Source organism: Manis pentadactyla, chromosome 6 (assembly GCF_030020395.1).
Source record: "Manis pentadactyla isolate mManPen7 chromosome 6, mManPen7.hap1, whole genome shotgun sequence".
Taxonomy (NCBI): Eukaryota; Metazoa; Chordata; class Mammalia; order Pholidota; family Manidae; genus Manis; species Manis pentadactyla.
The window spans coordinates 63,825,241-63,848,097 of NC_080024.1; the positions used below are offsets into that span (position 1 = coordinate 63,825,241).

The 22,857-nt window shown below is 42.2% G+C and overlaps 1 long non-coding RNA gene across 1 annotated transcript in view; it reads right to left on the reverse strand.

The window, feature by feature from the left end:
- Positions 1-1,031: 1,031 nt before the first annotated feature.
- LOC130684111 (uncharacterized) overlaps positions 1,032-22,857 on the reverse strand; it is a 63,133-nt gene continuing 41,307 nt past the window's right edge. Inside the window, exons 2-3 of the long non-coding RNA XR_008998264.1 lie at positions 1,576-1,705; positions 1,032-1,426 (exon numbers count right to left, since the gene is read on the reverse strand). This is a non-coding gene — a long non-coding RNA (uncharacterized LOC130684111). The remainder of the gene's footprint in view (positions 1,427-1,575; positions 1,706-22,857) is intronic.

Here is a 22,857-nt window from a genome sequence, read left to right on the forward strand (position 1 = left end):
GCATTATTTATAACAGCCAAGATATGGAAGCAACCAAAGTGTCCATCAATAGGTGAATGGATAAAGAAGAGGTGGTACATATACATAATGGAATATTATTCAGCCATAAAAAAAGAAAGTTGATACCAAAATTAATAAAAAAAGAAAGAAATCCTGCCATTTGTGACAACATAGATACATTTAAACAGTATTATACTAAGTGAAATAAACGAGGCAGAGAAGGACAAATACCATGTAATTTCACTTATTTGTGGAATCTAAAAACAAAACAAAATGAACAAAATAGCAGTAGACTCATAGACACTGAGAAATGACCGGTGGCTACTATGGGCGAGGGGTTGGAGTGGATGAGGGGGATAAAGAGTCACAAAAATCTCAATCATAATATAAGTTGACAACAGGAATGATAGTGCAGCATGGAGAATATAGCCAATGATTCTGTAACATCTTCCTATACTGATAGGCAGTAACTGCACTTGTTGCGGTGAAGATTTAATAATAAGTATGTAACTGTTGAACCACTGTGTTGTATACTTGAAAGTGATATAATATTGTATATCAGCTATACTTCAGTAAAAAAATATATACTTAAAAAAAGAAAAGAAACCCTACCAGAATACATTGGTAGACTTTGTTAACATTTTAAAAGACAGTTAAGGCAGGAATGATTTTAACTGACTGCCACGAGTTTTCTCCCTGCAGTCCCTGTAACCTGCACCCCAACACCTAGTCTCCAGTATTGCTCTTCCCCAGAAACAGCTGGGTGGTGGATCCAACTAGACCTGTCCAACAGCATCTGTCACAGCCACTCATCTGACCTTGCTTCAAACAAATTAAACCTCTGCCCATGTCCTAAACATGCCCTCTGCTTTCCAGCTTGGGTGTTTTTGTTCAAACTGTTCCTCATTGCTAGAAAGCCCTTCCCCCAGAATGCCTGATGGAAACTCAAATATTATGAAGATTTTCCTGATACTCTCATCCTCTCAGCAGAATGTGTGCACACACACACACACACATACCCTGACCCTTATGTCACCCTGTCTTGCCACCTGACCAGATTGTAAGCTCCTTAGACCAGAGGTCACGTCACTATCTCACTCATTTTGGTGTGCCCTTAGCACACAGCTTTGATATAGGAGGTGCTTATTAAATATTTGTTGGATTTGATTAGGCTGCATTTTCTCTCTAATGGCGTGATAACAGGGTCAAAGGGCAGAGCAGAAGGAGCCAGCGCACAGAGGACGTACACAACTTGGCAGTGTAGCATTCATTTCTCAGAGGTAAAATTGAGATAATAATGATATTTCCTACTTTGTAGGGCTTTAGGGAAGAACATTATAAACTCTAGCTCTCCACACAACCAGTAATTCACTGATTAGCTGTGTCACTTTGATTGAGTCTCTTGACCTCTCTGAACTTCATTCACCTAGGGAATAAAAAAAGAAAAATGTTTAGGTATTGTTATCCATATGAAAAAAGTATATAATTTGTGACCAATTGTAAGAGTCAACACCAAGCAGATCTAAATATAAAAAGGAAAACTTTAAAACTTTTGGAAGAAAGCATAGAAAATACCTTTATGACCTCAGTGGGCTAAGATGCTATAACTAAGAGTTTCAGGTGTTCACAGAGCTAGTGAGGCAGAAGCTCTGCTGACTCCAGGGTGAGGCTTCCCACGTTCTCCAGTTGCTGCCATTCTGGCCTGCTGCCGGGGGAGAGAGCGGACATCTCTGAATTGCCTCTGAAGCAAGTGAGGCAGATGTTGTACATGTCACTCTAGACACTATATAACACAACCAGCCACAAAACTCTGTTACTAGAAAAGAAAGGAGGTGCCAACATTAGTGGAAAGTTAGCAGTCTCTGCCATAGTAAACAAACCAGAAGGGAAACGACTGATACATTCAATTACATTAACTTAAAAATTCTATTCAACAGAGACAAGAAAAAGGTAAAGAAGACAAGCACTAGACAAGAAAAAAGTATTAAGAACACATGTAATTGACAAAAATTAGTATCTAGAATCTATGAAAAACTCTTTCAAATCGTTAAGAAAAAGAGAAATAGTAGAAAAATTGGCAAAAGATGTGAATAAGCCATGAGCAGAAGAAACCCAAATGGCCAACACAAGTGAAAAAAAAAAATCAGTCTCATGAGTAGTCAAGGAAAGGCAAATTAAAACCGTAATTAAATACCATTCCACATCCACCAGCTTTGCATGAAATTTTTTATTTGACAATATAGAATAAAGAGCAAAATGAATTCATCACTGTTGGTAGCAGTATAAATTAATTAACTGTTTTAGAGAATTTTACACTATTGAGTGAAGTTGAAATGCACGTATCATATGATCTACCCATTCCCCCTTTAGATTTATACCCTGGAAAATCTCTTTCTCCTGGACACACAGACCATTTGAAAATTTGTAAGAACTCTCATAACAACATTGGGTGTAATAGCAAAAATAAAAAAGTTACAAGCGAACCCAAATGCCCATCAACTGGTGAACAGGTAAACCAATTACAATGCCTTAACACAATGGAATGCTATAGAGTCACTAAAATAAATGCATTAGAGCTATGAAGATTAATATAGATGGATCTCCAAATAGAATCTCTGGAAAAAAAGAGCAGGTTGCAAAAAATCACACAAGATGATGCCACACATAAAGTTTGGAAATATGCCAAACAACTCCACATATTGTTTAAGGACACAAAATTTGTAGTAGGAATACAAAAGAATGCATGGACAGATGACCATGGAATTCAGAATGCCAGGTTCTAAGAGCAGTGGAATGGGGGTGAGGGAGATGTAGGCAGGACAAGTACATAGTGGATGTCACCTGAATTGATACTATTTTATTCTTGAACTGGGTGGTAGGTAAGTATCCAGTTTATTTTTTATCTTTTTTATGTGTTGGAAAATATTTCATGATAAGTTTTTAAACTGCGTTTTTAGTCAGACTCCAAGGTAGTCCCAGTGGCCCCAGCCTCCTGACATTCACACCCTTGTGTAGTTCCTTCCCTTAGGTAATGGTGTGTGACTTCCGGTACTGGAAGTCACATAAGAGGCATTGTGACTTCTACGTTGTTCTCCTGCCTCACTTGCTGTACGGGAAGCCATCTGCCATGCTGGAGGACACTCTTGCAGCTCTGTGAAGAGGCCCCTGGGGAGAAGAACTGAAAATTTCCACCAACAGCCTGCACCAAAGTGCCAGCCATGTGAGTAAGCCACCTGGGAATCAGACCTTCCCACCCCAGGCAAGGCTGCAGATGACTGCAGCCCAGGCGATATCTGTTCACAACCATATGAGGCACCCCGACCCAGGAGCACCCATCCCGGTTGCTCTGAACTCCTGATCCACAGAAACTCTGAGAAAAAATAGAAGATTGGGAGAGATCTGTTTTGTAGACATAGATAACTAAGGCAGGGTTGCACTGAGTAATCATCAGGTTCCCTTTCAGACCTAGCACTCTAGGTCTCTAGGATCGCTCCAACTCTATTCCATTCAATCAATCATTCAACTACATGCATAAGAAACTTCAAAAGTCTTAGGACTGCTCTGACCCCCTTTTCAATCCATACTGGGATTGAGTTCAGGCATTCAGTATTTCTTAGTTTTATCTGGAAGAGATCCAGCTCATGAAAAAGATACTCTATCCTTAATTTAATGCCACTGCAGAAAGCTCAAGAACAATCTCAAGAGGGAGTGAGTCTTGTGCTTTAGGGCAAGCTTTTATGTGTCCATAAGTACTGATTCTGTAATTTTATTTGGTATGAAGTAGTAAAAAGCTGGATCATATGTCTTAGCATACATATATACTACCCTGAAAAGATTTTTCCTACCTGCCAAAACTATACCACCTGGTAATTTTCTAACCATGCCCACCAAACTCCTTCTCTCTCCATCTGAACTATACCAGCCACTTCTAATTCTTTGCCAAAGCAACTGGGTCTACAAAAGGCAAAAGTAGGCAAATACACTTAAGAATCAGCCTACCAGCAAAGCCATGAAAGTACAAGAACACAATTTTAAAAAGGCCTGGCCTGAGCATGTCAACTGTGGGTAAATGTGGGTATGTGCCAGCCACACAGCTGCAGTTAAACTCAAAGTGCATTTTCAGGGATGGGTCCTGATGGGGTGCAACTAGAAAAGATGCACAGCCTCTTGGGTTTATAGAAAAGCTGCTTAGCTGCCATCGTCCCACTTTCTCTCCTTTCTTAGAGCTGCTGTGCAACTTTGCATTTACTTGGTGTGATGAAAAGTTACTGGCTTGGGATGACAAGACCTGGGCTTGACTCCTAGCAGTTGGAAACTAGGGGGTGTTTATACTTTAGGCTTCTTTGGTAGAGTCTAGCTAACATAAACCAAAGACAACTTTCTTGGGAGGAAACAACTCACAGGATAGAAGGAAGAGCTGAACAGCAGCTCTGGGCCACCCTGGGGGTCATGGTAACCAGAAACCACAGGCAGTCTCTTTACACAGCTCCAACTTACACTTTATCCCCGGGGGACTCCCCCAACAAGATTCAAATCTCCAGCATAGAGCCAAGCGGCCTAGCTAGAGCCATGAGCCTAACTTTGGAGGTGGGAAAGCAAAAGGGATTGGAAAGGTGGGATGGGCAGCCCCACCAGAATGCAACGACTGGAGAAGAGTCTGTTTCCCAAAGAAAGGGATGCTGGGCTGGCAAAAGAAGAGGTGCACATTCACTGCCTAACTTTACGTGCTTGTCATAGACTTAAATAAGGCCATGCATCTACAGGAGTTTCTTTTAAATCCCTGTTAATGTAAAGGTCTTAGTTTCTCTTTCTTGAATTTAGAGGCAAGCAAGAGCCTCTCCTTCTGAGACCCCTACTCCTCAGAGGCCTAGAGGGAGCTGCAGCAACCTCAGGGGCATGAGATCCTGTAAGTCCAGGGCTCTGAGCTCCAGAGTTGCAGCTGTCAACAGTAAGGGAAACTAGCAAATTGTTCCCAGAATGTCGCCTGTACCAATAATCTAAGGCTTTGAAGAAATGCAATTGCTTGGCCTTTCTGGGAGAAGTGACCCTTTGTGTCTGCCTTGTCTCTGAGCCACCCTCTCCCTGTGGAGCACTCACGAGGACACACGGGGTGGCACAAGGCCCAGGCTCTGCGGCTGCTCAGCAGCAGCCATCTGTGCCACCAGGTCAAATACAGTCAGTCCACTGCCAAAGGAATTGCAGAGAAACAGCGAACCTATCGTCGGTTCACATCGTTCACACCGCTCTTTTCCCTTCTCTTGCCCCAGAAGCTGTTTCCAGAGCTTTGGCAGGCTGACTGCTCCCTCTCACACTCCGCCCACCTCCTCTTCTCTTTGAGGTCCTCAGCATGCAGTATCATTTTCCAGTTCTTTCCTCCCCACAGCATTTGGCTATTGGCTCCATTTCATCTTAATCACAAGCAGAACTTTGGCAAATAGAGGAGACAAGTGGGAGGTTCCTTAGGAAGCCAAACATCGGCTCGAATACCTGCATGGAACCACCTCTTGTTCATTTTCTCAGCCACAATCCCTGGAGAATTATGAACAGTGTGAAGAAAGATGAACAGATGGGGGTCACAGCCCCACCTGGAAGTCCCCATCCGGACCCCAGAACATGGGTGTAGTATTCCAGGGCCAATCTTGCCATTGTGTATCTATTCAGCGACCCCCATCTCCCCCTGTGTGTCCTGGAGGGGGAGTTTTCTTTGTTCCCAGTTCTTGAAATGGTAATGATTTTCCTTGTCATCTCTGAAACTTGCAATGTTGTCATGGGAGACAAATGCATCCGTGTTAGTAATCCTTAGATAAAAGGTTCTTTACACATGTGAAAGAATTATCTTTAATTTCATCTCTTGGTATATGGTGAGGATTAATTAGTTAATCTCAGCAAAGTGCTGTAATTGGCAGGAGGAATTATCAGAACCCTGGGGAAGAAATAGCTTTGAGTTTGGTCTTAAAACTGTTCTTCTGTTAACAGCAGCTGAGGTAGCAGTTCTCTCAGAAGTCACAGACTGGCTTTGTTTCCAGCACATCCTAGACCATACATGCCTGGCTGGGGGTGAAAAGGTGAAAATGGCTGAGTGGCGATGAGAGGAGATATCAACATACAAAGAATCTCAGGACCTCACTCAATCTCCAATTCTGTTCTTGCCACTGACCCTCACCTGGGTCTCCCAGGGCACTTAGGAGAAATGAAATGGTCCGCCCAGCTACTGGTTTAGGCACTGACCCAGCACAGAGCTGCCACCGGAGAGCAGGGCAGGCAAGGAAGGTTCCCCAGCCTGGGCCAGGCAGCAGACAGATCCTGAGCCTCTCTAGGTCTCCATGTCCTCTTTTGTAAGATAAAAAGCCTGAGCCAGATGTTTATGTATCATAGGAAGACATAGAACAGCAAATGTACTTACTACATGTCAGCCCCTATTCTGAGCCTTTACTTTTATTACCTCAGCAATTATGGCAACCCTGTAAAGGTAGCAGGCTATTTTCCTCGCCTTACAGAGCTGGTGAAGGTTGGGTTTGAACCCAGATGGTCAAACAGCCCACGCTTTTAGCCACTTAGTCATGCTGCCTACTTAAGTGACAATCTCTTCATGAACCTCTCTGTTCATGAAGAACCCGGGAATGGGGGAAGGGGGCATATTTTAAGTGCCAAACATGAAATTTTTGAGGCTTTTCACAATTTAAGCCTGGGCTCATAGAAATAAACAGCTCTGTATTCTTCCAGGTGTCTGAACTAGTATAGGATATAAAAATAAAGAGATTGAGAGTACAACCACTCTCTCCTCTGAGCTTTTAACAGTCTGAAAGTGAGTCACATGTTGGCTTTTAAACCTAGATTGTATCCTTAAACTAAAATAGTTGTTTAGACAACGGGGCTTTTGGCAACCTCTTAGCAAAACTGGCCAATTATGTGAACCCAAAACGCCAAGCTTATCGGCTTTGCAAAAGCCATTTGAGACCTAAGTGCATTGATTTGGATACATTTTCAAGGAAATCTCAAGAAGAAATCTAAGCATAAGAATTTTTATCTCCTCTTGTCATGTTCTCCCTTCTAATATATCAATCAATCAATGAACTGTTGATGTTTGCAGGATGCACCGGATAGCTATAAGGGCCACAACTGTGCCAAAAATGATAATTATTTATGTCAGTACCTGATTTTTACTTGCTCTCTTTTACACAGTCTGGTTTCTTCTAAACTAAGCAATGTATTTAATAAGTAAACTCTTACTTAGGTGAAGTTCTTCAATTCATAATCACTCATTAGAAACTCCACATCTCAGTTTTCCTAGGTCAGAGCTTTGGCAGCCCGTGACACGTAAAAGAATTCTCTGGACCTTGTTAAATTCAATTCTGATATAGTAGGTCTAAGGTGGGGTCTAAGGGCATTTCTAACAATTCCTAGAGGATACCCATGCTGCTGGTCCTCTGACAAACCTTGAGTGTCTAGCTCCTAGACCACACTAAATGGACAAGAAGAGATGAGGAGGAGATGACAGCTCCTGGTAGTTTTAGGGACAAACCAACCTGACTAGGAGTCAACAGAGGTTGTACCTTTGTAGCACAGTTTTAAGGGCTTTGCTTGGGAAGGACCTCCCACTTCTCAAAAGTTGTCAGATGGGGGTGGGGGTGTGTGGAAAAACTCACCTGAAATTTTATAGTAAAAAGTTAGTCCATGAACACTCCAGAAAGAGAGATACCAATTTATCCCAGGATTTGGAAAAGACAGGAACCATGGGCTTTTGGGGTATTTGGGACACCATGGAGGAGCCTAAGGGATGCAGAGATGGGAAAGGACCGAGGTTGATTGGAGCACCGAGCCTGGGGACCAGAGGAGACCCCACAGCTGTACTGTGCCTTCCGTGGTAACCAGAGGACCCTTCATGAAGGGAAGTCTGCCCTTGGACTTGAAGCCCTGCCCAGCTTCCTGTATGTTGGAGGTGGCCGAACATGAATCCTCAATAAAGGGCTTTCCAGAAAGAGAAAAAGAACTAACACTTAGAGCCAAAGACTGCATGAAGCTGCTGATAGGAAGGAGAGCAAAGTAGCAAGGGAACTCCAGGGGGAACCTCGTAGCCCGGCATGTAGGAGTACAGGCTCTGGGTGCGGACGCACTGGGTCTGAATCCCGCCTCGATCACCAGCCAGCTCTGTATTTTAGGCCTTAACCACCCTGTGTCCTGCTTCCCCACCAGTGAAGCATGATGTGAAAAAACTGAGAATTTACTTCAATATCCACTCTCAACCTCTTCCTTATAACAGAACTCAAATACTTGCATTGTTGACTGGGAAACAATAAGACTGTATTTCACAGCCTCCTTGCAGCTAGCAATAAACATGAAAGTAAGTTCTGACTAAAGAAATGTAAGAATTATTGTTGGGATTTCTAGGAATAAAAAAATATGGCTCTTTCACATTTTCTACCTGCTTCTTGCTGCCTGAAAGAGAGATGTGATGTCTGGAGCAATTGCAGCTATATTGGATTTTGAAGTGACCTTGAAGCCATACTCTGAGGATGGTGAAGCAGGAAGATCGACATTTGATGACACCATATCAACAGTAGCCTGGCCTACTTCCAGATATTTTGGGGTTTTTTCTTTACACAGAAGGAAAACTATCTTATTTAAGCCTCTATTGTTTAGGGCATTTCTGTATAAAAGTAGCTGAAATGAGTATTAACTGATACATGGGGTAACATTAAAAACGGTAACCTCAACCTGTTTTTGTGAGAACTAAATGAGAGAATGTATATAAAACTTAGCTTCATTCTAAGCACACAGTCTCAATAATTGTTCATTATTATTATTAAGAACTTAAAGTAATAGCTTAGAGCTTAATAGCTGTGTGAGCTGAAAGGGAACTTAATCACCAGTCCAAGCCCCAGATTTGAAACACAACTGATGCCTGGAGAAGTAAGGGCCCTTGAAGGGGGTGCCCAGCCTGATGGGGACAGCCCAAATCTCCTCACATCTGTGTGCTCCAGAGCCTTTCAAAGCTGAGGAGCGACTGACACAGTGGATCATGAAGTCAGGAGGCGGCCCTAAGGAACAGGGCACATAATGTCCTGAGGGGGACCAGGCATTTAATTCCGAGGCTTTCATCCAAACAAAATCAATCTACATTTGATTATTTCCTTATTATCAGGAAACAGGGAGTAGGCAGGAGGGAATAAAGAGATCAGGTTGGGTTTCATAACTGACTATGCAATATTTGTGTCTGGAAGCCTGCCAGGTCCGTCAACCACTGCACTGCTGCAGGTGAAGGCCGGAGACCCTGGCAGTGAGGGAAGCAGGCTCCTCTGACGGCTTCTCCTCAGCCGGTCCCTGCTCAGGACCCAGGAAGAAATGCTTTCTAGACGTTCTGAGGAGTCCTTTTTGGGCCTGTCTGACTCCAGATGTCTGTGACTGCTCCCTTACCTTCTCAGATGTGACCCAACAGAATCAGTATCTGCCTTAAACTAAGTAAGAAGTAGCCTTTGTTGGAGGCTTCTCAGAAGAGTGGGCTTAGATGGGCTGTCCTGGGCTTGTAACAGACTATAGATGGTGGACTTGCCTTGATGACTTGAGAGCATCCTGCTTCCAGTCTGCTCGCCACAACAGTCTCCATCTAACCTCCACACAGGCCGATGAAACGCTGGCTCGGAAATCCAAGGAGGCTCCCTGATAAGTCACCCAGGTAACCTCTTGGACAACAGAGGCAAACTGGTGTTTCTCACATGCCACCTGCTTACTGAGTGTGGGCTTCCCGGGCAGCTGTGTTGACAAGGATTCTGAAGCTCAACAGTAAAGAGTTCTGCAGTGTATTAGCAATGTCTGCCATGGGCCAGGCAAGAGACAGAGTCATGAATTCAAACTTTTGCCATCTTTAGCCTGGGATTTCAGATGTGCGTGAGCTGTGTTAGATCACCACAGATCTGTGTCCTACATGGAATTTTTGAACACCAGCCTGTGGCTAGGTGACATGTCCCTACTCCATTCCCACAGACACTGCTTACAAAAAGAATAAATTTCAAATTGCATTCATTTTGCCATTTTTTGCATTTCGAAGCATTTAATCTGCAGAATTCACTGAAGGGGACATCTTTAAGTATTTATTCTGAACAATTAAAGCTTAAGTAAAATACAAAATATGTGCAATGATATTTGGCTCAAGAGCTAGCATTACAGTGTAATAGGTCCCTCTTCTCTGGAAGCAGTTCCTCTTCTTTGGTAATCCCCACTCTCCATGACTGGGACAGGCCCACAGCAAGAGCCCAACCACAAGAACCTGTCCTCTGCTCACAGATGCTTGGTGCTAAGGTGGCTACCTGCCTCAGGTTGAACCAGTCTTATCCATTCTCTTGGAAATTTCATACTTGAACTGAAAGTCTCAGAGGTTGGGAGTTGGGAGTTGAGTCATAACAACACAGAGTTAAAGCAGGCATCTCAAAATCAATACCATGCAGGGGTCAGCTGGGCAAGCTGGTCAAATGTAATAAAAACACCAGTGTCACTGTGATAATTAATGGCAACTAACACTAAGACTGTGTTTGGGTGATAATAGGGAGTGGAGGAGACTGTCCAACAGGAGAGACATGCCAGCCTAAAGCTGCTACTCAGCTCCAGCCATTTGTTGCCATGCAGAAGAGGGACCTAGTGTCACCACTTTGATTTTTTTTTTTCAAGAGAAATCAGAAATCTACATTTTCTGTGAAGGTCTTCCAATTTTTTAAGCTGTCAACTAAATTTCAAAACTATACTGAGCAAATAAATCATGTCTTTGGTAAAATACTGCCTGAAAACCAATGATTTATAATCTATGCTTTTGAAAGAAGGTATCTAAATCAGGACCCAAATTCCTTGCTCAGGGAGGAGGGTTTTATATAGGTTTTTTATAATTTATGAAAATGTAGTGCAGGGTTGGAACTAGGGTAAAGCAAGTGAGGTACTAGGCTTTAGGTACAAAATTTAACAGGGCAACAAAAGTCTCAGTAAGCAAGATAAATGATATTTTAATACAATAATTTAAAAATAAAAATTATTGCATAAAAAGTCTATGATGAGCAAAATACCAACTTTTAAATGAAGACAGGATCAGTATTACTGATATTTTCTTTTGCCTCAAACTCCAATGTGGCCGAGCACAGCACTAGTCAAGGTGCAGATAAACACAAGGGGCAGCACAATTCCTTGGAGGTGGTAAAAGCAGAGCTGCTACCACAACTAAGACCGAAGGGAGAAAGGCAAGAGGGGTTATAAGAACTTGGAAAGACAGAGTCACGTTGAGAAGGCCACCTTAAGATGACCTGCGACTACTGGCCAAGACATGTGGTCCAGCCAAGGCATTCCACAAGGTAAGAGGTAAGCAGGGGGAACATTCTGACCTCACTCTTGTTCTTTCCTCTGATCTCCTGACAGCATACACCATTGGTCAAACCCTACCAGAAGTCAAGGCAATAGGAACCCACTGATGCCACAGAGCCCATGGATGCAGTCCGTAGAAGCACTGAGCAAGATAACATGGATAGAAAGTGGCAGATGAAGGAACAAACGGAGAAGACCTAGCACAATGCTAGAACTCCCACCCTGGTCCCTAACCTCCCTGAAACCTGGAAATTCAGTGATTTCTAGGCCTCAGGGAGTTTTCCCAGTATCTTCCCTGTTTAGCCCTTTTTCTGCTTAAGCTACCTGGAGTTGGTTTCTGATCTTTGCCACCCAAAGAATCTTACTTAACACACCCATCCTGTGTACTAGTCAGCCCCCCAGTGAACCCCACCAGCACTCAGCCATGCCCAACCAGTCCCAGCTCACACACAGAGTACCTCTTTGTGCCAGTCTTCAACATTTTGGGACTTGACTGACATGATATTTCCTAACTAATAACAATCAATTGAAAAAAATGATGGTTCATGGTTAGTTCTCAATAATAAAACAATACAGTTGAGCCCACCAAAAAAAAGCTACCAAAAATTTAGGTACTGAGTTCCTGCCTGACCTATATTACCTTGGGTTTTCTCGTGGGACAAGGTACCATTGAATCCGTCCTGTCCACTGTCCGTAGAACTTTGACCAAGAAAGATACTTAAATAGGTTCTATTCTAAGTCTATAAGTAGAAAAATAACATGAGAAAGACAGAACATTTACACTGATTATTTTTAAAAAAAAGGAAAGGAAAAAGAAATGGGCAACTTTATATGAATAAAATTTACCCCAAAAGTGATTTTCACTAAGAACCCTGTATAGGCACTGTTATGGGCTGAATTGTGTCCCTCAAAAATTCATATGTTGAATTCCAAACACCCAGTACCTCAACTTATTTGGAGATAGGGTCTTTGAGGAGGAAGTTAGGTCAAAATAAGGTAATTAGAGTGGGCCCAAATCCAATGTGGCTGAAGTCCTTATAAGAAGAGGAAATTTGGACACAGACACATGCACAGAAGGAAGACTGAATGCAAACAGAGAGGAGACAGGCGTCTGCAGCCAGGCAGAGAGGCCTGGAGCAGATCCTCCCTTCATGGCCATCAGAAGGAACCCAACCTTGATCCCAGACATCTAGCCTCCAGAACTAGGAGAAAATCACTTCCATTGTTTAAGCCAACCAGTCTGTTGATACTTTGTTATGAGGAAACTGAAGCGTCAAGAGGTTAAGTAACTTATCTAACATCATACAAGATATAAATAGGAGAATTTGTATGATAAACCTCAGTCTTGGTCCCAAATCTGTGCCTGTAGCCACTATACCTTACTGCCTCTTAGGTGTAGAAATTTTCTGCAGAGGAAGATTCCCTCCCCTACCCCACCTTCTAAGCTGTTACCAGCCAGACAAACTGGAAAGTCAGTCTCCTTGGGTGCATCCATACTCAAGTACTCAAGCTCTTTAAATTAATTGGATACTTTCAGAGACATGGAAACCACATCCTCATGTCCTGCCCTCCAGGATTCATACACTGGAATCCGAACCCCCATATGATGGTATTAGGCAGTGAGGCCTTGAGAAGAAACCAGGTCACAAGAACAGAGTCCTCATGAATGAGCTTATATCATTATAAACCACAAGAGAGATGATTTTTCTCTCAGCCATGTGAGCATACTGTAAGTACTTTGTATGGTCTTGTGCAAACTAGTACAAGTGTCCTCAGCAGAGACAGGCTGTACCAGTACCTTATTCTTGGATTTCCCAGCCTCCAAACCTGTGAGCAATAAATGTTTGTTATTTAAAGCACTAGTCTTTTGTATTCTTTTATTGTAGCCCAAACTGAGTAAGATAACAGGTCTTCAAAACAAAAATGGGTTATTGCAAGACATGGGCGATTGAATCAACTTTATCCCACAACCTAGGCACCAGTTTAGTTCAGTGTAGTTCCATGTGATTATACAGTATGTTTCCTCAAGTGCATGTGGAAAGTTACATTGGCACTCTTGGCACCAAAGTCCCGCTGGTTTCCAGGAGTAAATTCCAGGACAATTAAGTGGTATACAGGCATTGCTTTTGAAACCCCTTTCCTGCTACTTGCCAGCATCAACACCCACCACCACCATCATGCCTGGCACAACTCCCAAAGGGGCGGGGGTGAAGCAAATATAGTACCTGCTTCATACATAGGGTATGTTGTGAGAAGTTAGTGAGCCTGGCACACAGTGGGTTCTCAATAAATGTTAATCCTTTTCTCCTCTGCAACCACTTGGTAAAGCCTTGCTCAATGAAGATGAAACTGTCAGTAATAAACTTGTGTTGTATTCAGGTTTTAATTCACTTTATTAAAGTAAACCTCCTATGCTGACTTTGCAGTGTTAATGACAAGTCAGCCTTTCCAATGCGGGAAAGGCTTTGCCCATCCACGCACTCAGCATGCAGATGTGAGTAGGACGCTTGCTGCAGAAACACCCTCATCTCAGCAACTGCCTGTAGGGGAAGGGAACTCATGAGATATAAAAACAGAGAAGAAAATTTAAAGACAAAAGCTAGACTGGCCTATCTGCTTCTGCACACAACCTTTTAAAATAGGTTGTTTTGTTTACTATTTTTGATGAAAATATGACCTTCATATAGTTGGAAGAGGGTGGAGTTGATTTTTTAAATTCCTTTTTCAGCTATTTGCACTGTAGAATCTGATACCATATCAGTGAACTTTTGGTAGTCTGTTGCATTAAAATCCATCGGTCTATCTTTCACTGGAATTACACTTCACACATGCATCATTTTGTAACATCAAACATTTGTCACTTGGAAACAGTGGCTCACTGAGTCATACAGATCTTCCAAATGTTGACATCATTTGTTTTACAAAAGTAATCATGTATCGTGTGCATTTTGGAAAACTGGTTTATATATTAGTAAGAGAAGTAAGTTGAAAAAGGCAAAAAGTGCCTTACTAAAAATACAAAAATGATTGTGACCATACAGCTGATATCATAGTTTCCCCCAAATGGTCATGAGGTCCTCAGGGGTCCATGGACAACATCTCAACAAATGCTGCATTAGACCATCCAGAAGTAAAAGTGGAAGAACCTGGAGATAGATCCTTGATAAAATGTGAGCCAGGGAAGAGGTAGTACTGAGATGACAGATTATAGTGGGCAGACTATATCCAGGATGTTTTCACATATATATATATATGATAATTGAGAGCATTATTCCTGTAGTGTTCATGGGTATTAAAAAGTAAGTTTATTCAACAGAAAAAAATCCTGATATCAGTAAATAACTGCAAAAAATAAATCAATATACAGGAAACAGTATAGATGTTTTGACTTATATGTTGCATTTAATTTTGAGGGCTAGACAATGTATTATTTGTATTCTTTATTTTTCAAGTAAATTGGTCTGCACAGCTTTTACAATATGAGGTTTACTAATGCCATCCTATTAAAAGCCATGATTGCCATTTAAAAAAACAACAACAACAACAACAAAAAACAACAAAGAAGTATTCTCACCCCAAAATCAGCATTCTAAAAGGATGACCTTGTCCCAACCCAGTGCTGTTTAGGCCAGATTCTCCTATCCATTGGAAGTGCTCATGTTCATGCCCTAAAATACAGGAATTAGGATTTATTTTTGCAGTGCACTGTGCTGGCTCAGCCCAGAGCATGGTTCAAAATCCTGGTTTTCCTCTTGGCACAAAGGACTTTGAACAAAGCAAAGCTGGGATGAGCAAGGTCACGGGCTTCTGAATCCTAATGGCCAATGAATAGGAGACAAAGGCAGAACAGAGACTGGTCATCCAAAGCTTAGTGGACCATGGGAAGTGGCATTACCAAGGTAATGATTTAGAGCCAGACCAAAGAGGCTGGTGTTAACAAGGACAGGAGAACCGAGCCACTTTTCCTGGGAGGGAAGAGAGAAACTCAGAAGGAATTCACCACCAATTGGTAGGATTTCCATGTTTTGTCCAAAATATGTATTTCTAGCTTGCCTTATGTTGGAAAAATTGTGTTCTGAACTCTGAACACAGTAGACTTACATATCCTGACTCTCAGAGATAATTTAAAATCAGATGAGAGGGAAGGAAGGGAAATTAAGAGTCATGATTGTTGCCCAATCCAAGTCTGATAAAAAGCATTGAATAGCAGTCTATTTACAGAGACATGTGGCTCGGTCATTAGGCGCAGAGCCCAGGCCTTGGGCCCCAACTCTCATGATGGATTCTGTGAGAGACACTCACCAGTCAGAGAAATCATTTAATCTCTTTGTATTTCAGATTAGATCACCAACAAAGATGCGTAAGACTGGTAGGATTTTATATTGGGAGAAAAAAGGCAGGATAAACCTGACTCCACATAGTTAGCTTGGAATATTAATTATTGTCCTTTTATTTTAAAACCAGACTACACTGGCAGGGGACAACAGATCAACCTGTTTGTTTATTTATGCCTAACTCATTGACTTGCCTACTGAGGATCACTAGGTATTCTGGTTTCTGAGTCAATACTGCACCTAAATGAAAATTTGGGTTTTCTAGAAGAAAGCCAACTCTATGCGGGTCTATACTTACCTGAAACTATACCTCTGCAGCCGTCAAGTCATTTGCTCAGCTCCCTTGTTATAGAAACAATGGAAGTTATTTATTACCAAATGAGAAAAGCAGTGGAATAAAATCAGCGGACTGTGTCTGCTATTCAGCCATAAACCATTAGTTCTTTAGAAACTAGGCGGGTGTGGAGGAAAGGGAGAGCCAGAGGGCACAGCCAGGGAGCGCAGTTACTCCTTCAGCTTAGGGATCGAAATAGTTTCCAAGAGTTCATTAGAAACACAGCACAGAATTTTACAAGTTAAATGTACACATATGGTTTAAATTATCAGAACAACTAAATCTTCTGCATAGCACATGAATGGCAGACCAAGTGCTTTTATCTATAGTCCTTCATTTGATTCTCATACCACCTTGACGAGTCAGCAGATAAGGTACTGACAATTATCTCCAATTTATGGAAGGGAAAAGAGATGCTCATAGAGATTAGAGTGTCCAAGGCAGCTTTATCCACGGGGAAGGGCGTAGCCTATGAGGTTTGTAATGGTCACCAAACAGTAGAGCCAGTACCTAAATCGAGATCCTGTGATTGCTGGACCTGTCATGTCATATCTCAGGACATGACCACCAACAACCCACCACCAACTTCCAAAATAAAACTTCCTATTCAACCAAAAAGGCCCCACTGTTAGTTACAGAAGCCACTTGAAGCAAATTCCTTTCTCTGTGGAATTTCACTCAGACAACTGCCCTATGACATCACAAAATCTTAGCTATGAAAATGATCTCAAGTCTAATACTCTTGTTTTATAAACAGGTGAAGAAATGGAAACAAAGAGAAGTTAAGTAACTTACCTAGAATCACACAGATGAATTACTTGATGAATTGATTACCTAAAATTTTAAGAACAATTAATTCAGTCACTCCACAGTTTACAATTAAAAGCTATCCCTTTATATGATGTGAACGCCACTAAGCACCATAATTAAGGTGACAATTAAGTGGCTTTAATTTGATTCTGTTGGCTCCCAGGTGACTCAAAGTTAAATATCCATAACACAGGCTCCACATGCAAGAGACAGTTACCAGTCTATCATTCGTAATATAAATAATAGAGGCCTCACTAAAAAAAGCTTAATAAAAAAAGGTATTCTCTCTGTAACTAGTCCAGAAGCAGGGCGATTCCGAAGTTGTTTAATTCAGTGGCTCCAAAATGCCACTAAGGAGCCCAGGCTTTCCCTTTCCACTGCACTCCGCGATGGCCAGGAGTGGAGTCCACGTGTCATGTCACCATACGTAATCATAGTTCTGCCCCGGATCCAGGCAGCACATGTAGACAACAGCAGCCAGGGTCAGAGAAAAGGAGTGCCGCTCCCTCCTGCCTCTTTTGTAGAGGAGGGATAATGATTCCAAGGAAGCCCACCAAAGATATCCTTTCTTTTCTCATTGGCTAGAACTGTGTCATGTCCATCGTTAAACCAATAATCACAGGTAAAGGGATTTCAGGGAATTCAGGAATTCAGGACTGAAAGAATAATCAAGAACCAGGTCCACTCCTGTCCCCTCTCAGTGGTCACTTCCATATACTCCCATACAGCTTTCACAAGGGCTCACGCCAGCCCTGCTTATAGGGAAGATCAGAGTCAGTCTTTTTCAAACTGAAGATTGTGACCCATGAGCGGGCATAAAATCAATTTTGTGAGGCACCATCAGTATCTTTTTAATGAAATAAAATAACATAAAAAAATCAGAGTGCTTTGCACACAAGAGCAAGTATTGTTTCAATAAATTTGTATCCCCATTTTCCTGTAAACACTGTGTGTGTGAGTGTGCACTGCATTGTGATATTTCCTACCGTGACTCATAGTCAAACAGTTTGAAACCCACTGCACTAGAAGGTACTTTTACTAAGGGCAGAGCTCTGCCATATTCACCTCTGGGTCCTCAGCACCTGGCATATCTGACACTTAAAATATATGTCAGATGATCTGAATTAATGCAAAATTTGAGATTGACACTCTGCTCCCCAATTTCCTCTATCAAAGATTAATGTGTCAAGGTGTTCTATGGCAAACCTCAGCCAGCTGAGCAGGTGCTTCCTCCCCATGGCCAAAATGATCAAGTGCCTACTTTTGACAATATATGACATACCTCATTTCATTTCATTTTCCCAGAAATTCTACAAAGTCACTTATTACCCCCATTTTTCCATTTGAAGAAATGATAGTTCAAACACAGTCAAGTAGTTTGTGGAGGGCAGCATAATTTGAAACTAAGTAGGTTAATCTGACTCCAAAGTCCTGGGTCTAACCTACCACCAACAGCACGCTCTACCAAGGACCCTCTGTGCCCTCAGAAGAGCAGAGAGAGGCGGAGCAGGGGCACCACTAGTTCCAAGTGAGAACTCCTCGCCCACACATGAACACTTAGACTTGACTCTATCCAGAGACCTCTTAGCCTCGCCTAAACCAAAGCTGTTGAGCTTCAAATCCCAAAGGATTCATTTTGCCTCCCCAGCAGCTCTGGCACAGGAAGACCCGCTAAACAGTTCACGCTGAGCAGTCCGCGGCACCAGAAACTGGGATTCCGGAGCAGAGCACAGTCACACGAACTGAAGCTGTGGCTCATGGTGGCCCTGGTGGCCTTCTCGGAGGCCCAGGAGAGCACTACTGCAGGGGTCATTAAAGAGGACTCCTCGGCCACAGCCACCGCAGCCTATGGGTTACCAGCCCCCTGTCCACCTCATCCTTAGTAACTGTGGTGGTTCAGGCATTCTTGCCCAGAGTCATCAGCCTTTGAAAGCTGCGAGTTATTTCATTAAACCAGTTTCAAGTTACATGCTCTTTAATAGAACTGAGGGGAAATTAAACCCTCCAGTCTATTGTCTGTGCTGTAAATAACCACTTCTTTCCTGGACAAATTTCTCTCAGCTCTGTGTCCTGTTACAAAGCGCAGATGGAGGTTGGGGGATAGCTAATGCATGGGTTTTACCAAATGGGGTTTTAGATATCCCTGTTTCCTGAGTCTCCTGTTCCCCTCATTCTGTACTCTCAGAGGCTGAATCTTTCAGTAAGATCCCCGCAGTGCATTTCTTCAGTGCAGCATGAGAGCAAGACACCCTAGAAGAGGCCTCCTGTCTTTGGTTCCTGTTACTGCCATTAGCTTTCCAGTGGCCAACTGCCAGATACGCTACTAAATTTGATTTCAGAAGGGACAAAAGAAGAAACACATGCACACACAAATACCTAAATTTGGCCCACAGTAGGTTCACCCTCTTCTTTCCTGTTTTAAACTTAGACTACAGATAATGGCTGAAACTGACTGTAGAGAATAACGTGTTTTCTCTACATTAAATGCCTTAAATCCCAACTAAGCCTGTGTGGCCGGACAATGCCTCCAGACCTCTGAGTGGGTCAATGCCTATATTATAAAAACCCCTCTCATATGGAATTTCCTCAGTCCTGTGACAGCCAGTATGGGTCCAGGGAGAGGGCACACACCCTTATGCATAGTCTCGCAGTGCGCTGCTCCCCTGGCAGATTCACAGAGTGCAGAGGGTACCCAGAGCAGGTGGAAGACCCATGTCATTTTCCCATGAACCCCAGCCACCATGGCTGCATGGCGTGTCATGTCCCTGGGGGACACACAGCAGGAATAGGATGATTTGCAGTCAAGGGACTGGGGCGAAATCCATCTCCACTGCTTACTCCGTAAGCAACATTACATACATGCCTGAACCTCTGTGCCTCAATTTAAGCATCTGTAAAATGGGAAGAATGATACCTGCTGTGGGGAAAGGGCTTTGCAAATAAGGCATTATAGTTTATAATAGTAGTAACATTTAAGGAGACCATAACGATTCTACTCAGATTTGTCCTAAAACTGTTACATCTACCACATTTAAGGGGAAATTTTTTAAAGATAATTTACATCATCGTTTGTCATCTCTGTCACCTTCACCAGTCAAACCTGAGAAGTAGACTTGGCAGCAGCGGAAATACAGTCATCAACATCATCCCTAAAAGGCCAGTTGATCAAGACATTTGAGACATCAAAGACCTGCCCCCTCCCAGCTCTCAGCTGTACCACATTCTTCACCTCAAACCACACAGCACCTTAGTGTAATTTTAAACTGTCCCCACTGCCTCGCATATCTGAGCTGCACACTTGGACAGCCTGGTTCCTGTCTGGTCAACTGCACTGACATGAAGGGAATAAGAGCTAATGTAATTGGTTGAAGTCATTTCCAGAAATACACTATTGGGGACATATCAAGAAAGTATCTGGGTTCTAAGCAGGAAATCATAATAATTAGAACTAATGTAACATCCAGATTACTTTAGAGAAAACAATTGTTGCAAAATCAGATTACAAGCACATCAAGCTCCTTGTTAGAAACTGAACATGACTTTTTTTTATTACATCCCTTTATTCCAATAAATTCCTTGCTTGTTCTAGAATGAATCTTAACTCTTCACAATCCCTCTAATTGTTCTAATTTTATCTTGAAATAACACTGTCCTAATTTTATCTTGACCTATGCTGTGGAAAAAATGGGTGCTGTGTTTAAGAGCAACATTAGCATACAGTCTCACATAAAACATGTAGGCATACCCAAAATCATGGCAAATTTTAAGTGGTGCCAGAGGAAAAATATATTTATAAGCCCAGAAAGGGGCTTCCTGGTATTTCAGCACACCAAGCCCTAATCCTTTGTATCCATCTGTCTGTCTATCTATTAACAGCTTTGAGGGGTGGGGAGTCTTTAGACAGCATACTCAAGAGCACGAACACACAAGGGAAAGTGGAATCGTTTTTCTCTTTTCAGGAACTCACAAGAAGTAAGCAACCGAGAGAGAGTGTGGGCGAAGTGGAGGAAAGGAAAGAGGCAAAGGGAGGACGAGGAAGGAAGTGGAGAGGAAAACAAAACAATGGCTTTCCCTGTGTCCTGACTCTGCGTTTGAGCTCAGGTGTCCTGCCCATGCCCTTCAGGAGGGCGGAGGGGCAGTCCAGGACTCGGGGGAAAACTCTCCTTTGCAAAAGCCAAGTGTCTTCCATACATTGTAGTCCGTTTTTTTCCCATTTCTTAGCCATGGGCTTGCCTCATTTGTGATTAGCTGGAAATGAGTACATTATCATCCACCACAGACAAAGCAAAGGACTTCTTCAATCCCCAGGCACTGGCTGGTTGCCCATCAATCACTTTTTATTGATTTTTGAACCAAGATCCATGAATTCAAAACCTGCAATTTAAAAATTTTATAGGCAACCTAATGGTATATCAACTTATACAAAGCTGATTCTTCAATAACAAATGCTCTTGAAGGGCACAGCCCCTGACCAGTGGTGGAGCTCTGTTGTTTTTTTTCTTCTCTAAGGGAAAGAAGGAAGGAACACTTCCTGAGCCCCTAGTGTGCACTAGGCACTATGTGGGATGCTTTACAAGCATTATACAGAATCTAAGTCACCACAAGTGCAACACACCTGTTATTTCATGCACCACCAGCAAAGCAAACATGCTAACAGTTGCGTGAAAGAGGCCATCCAAGGTGTATTTACTGTGAAGCTAAGGAAGCTTAACAGCCTCAAGGACCCACATTTGCCTGGACCCTTCCCAAGTTGCCAGAGGAGCCCCCAAATGTGTTCACATGGACATATGTTTGTGTAACATTTGCAAAAGATATTTTAACTGCAGTCAGACCACCGTTTCTCTCCACTCTGACTCCCCTTCTGTCACACTTCCCCTGTGCTGGCTGGCACAGGAGGAGCCATGGGCAATTTGGGAGCCTTCTAAAAGGGAAGTTGAGTTGGGGGTACATTTCATCTGGACTCAGTGGGATATGTTTATGTGGTCACAGTCACATCAGTGCACTTATGTTAGCTGAGATTTAATTAAGCTTGAAGTGTGAGAAGCCAAAAATTAATCTGTGGAAAATTCTTCCAAATCTTATAGCTCACATATGAAAGAACTTCATAGAGTTTTTCCCAAATTTGACAACAATCTGATACATTTATCTGACATTATCTAAAACAAGTGGTGAAGCTGGAAATTATTTTTCTAAATTACCTATAGTAAAAAAATTTTAAAAAAAGACTTCTAGCAACCATAAAGAATGAAGACTGAACTGCCTGCCTATTCTCTCCATAGAACTCTCTTAAAGAGGTATTAGAAGTGTGTCAGGAAGTTAATTAATAAAAATATTATGGTGTTTTGTATTTTATGGTATTTATGATTTATGTCAGCTTTTTAAGATTTCTAATAGACTGTGATTTTTTTTTCATACAAACAAGTAATCACATTCTTACTTAATTTTGCATTCATTATCTTACATTCGCTTTTTTAAAAAGTCCTCAAATAATATAAGGTTCAGAACCCATAAAACCTGTACCCCCTCCTGGATGCCATCTCAATTTCAGAGAACTTTTTAATGGGGGATGGAGAAGCAGGGTAAGAGTATGTGTATTTAGAATTGGTGAAATACATAGTACATACTATTTCATTTAATTCCACATAACAACACTGTGAAGTAGGTGTTATCACACTCATTTTACAGATGAGGAAACTGAGCTCAGGAAGTGGAGAAGTTTGCCCCAAATTAAACCTTCTGGGTTAATAATGCTGCCTTGGCTTCACCTGCAATATTCAAAACTTGAAGCCACAAAATGAGGCCTGGGCACGTTAAGTGGAGTCACTTTTTGAGTAGCTCTGAAACTCCCCTATCCCCACTGAGTTGGTAAGATGCAGAGGCAGGATTAGAACCAGATTTTTTACTGTAAGTCCTGAAGTCTTACTACTTGCCTCTTTGGAAAAGAACTACTATCAGCACTTCCTCCTTGTAGAAATTTACATTTCCTGCTAACCATCCAAAAAGGTATTTCATTTTCACCTTTTTGAGTAATTTTACAAT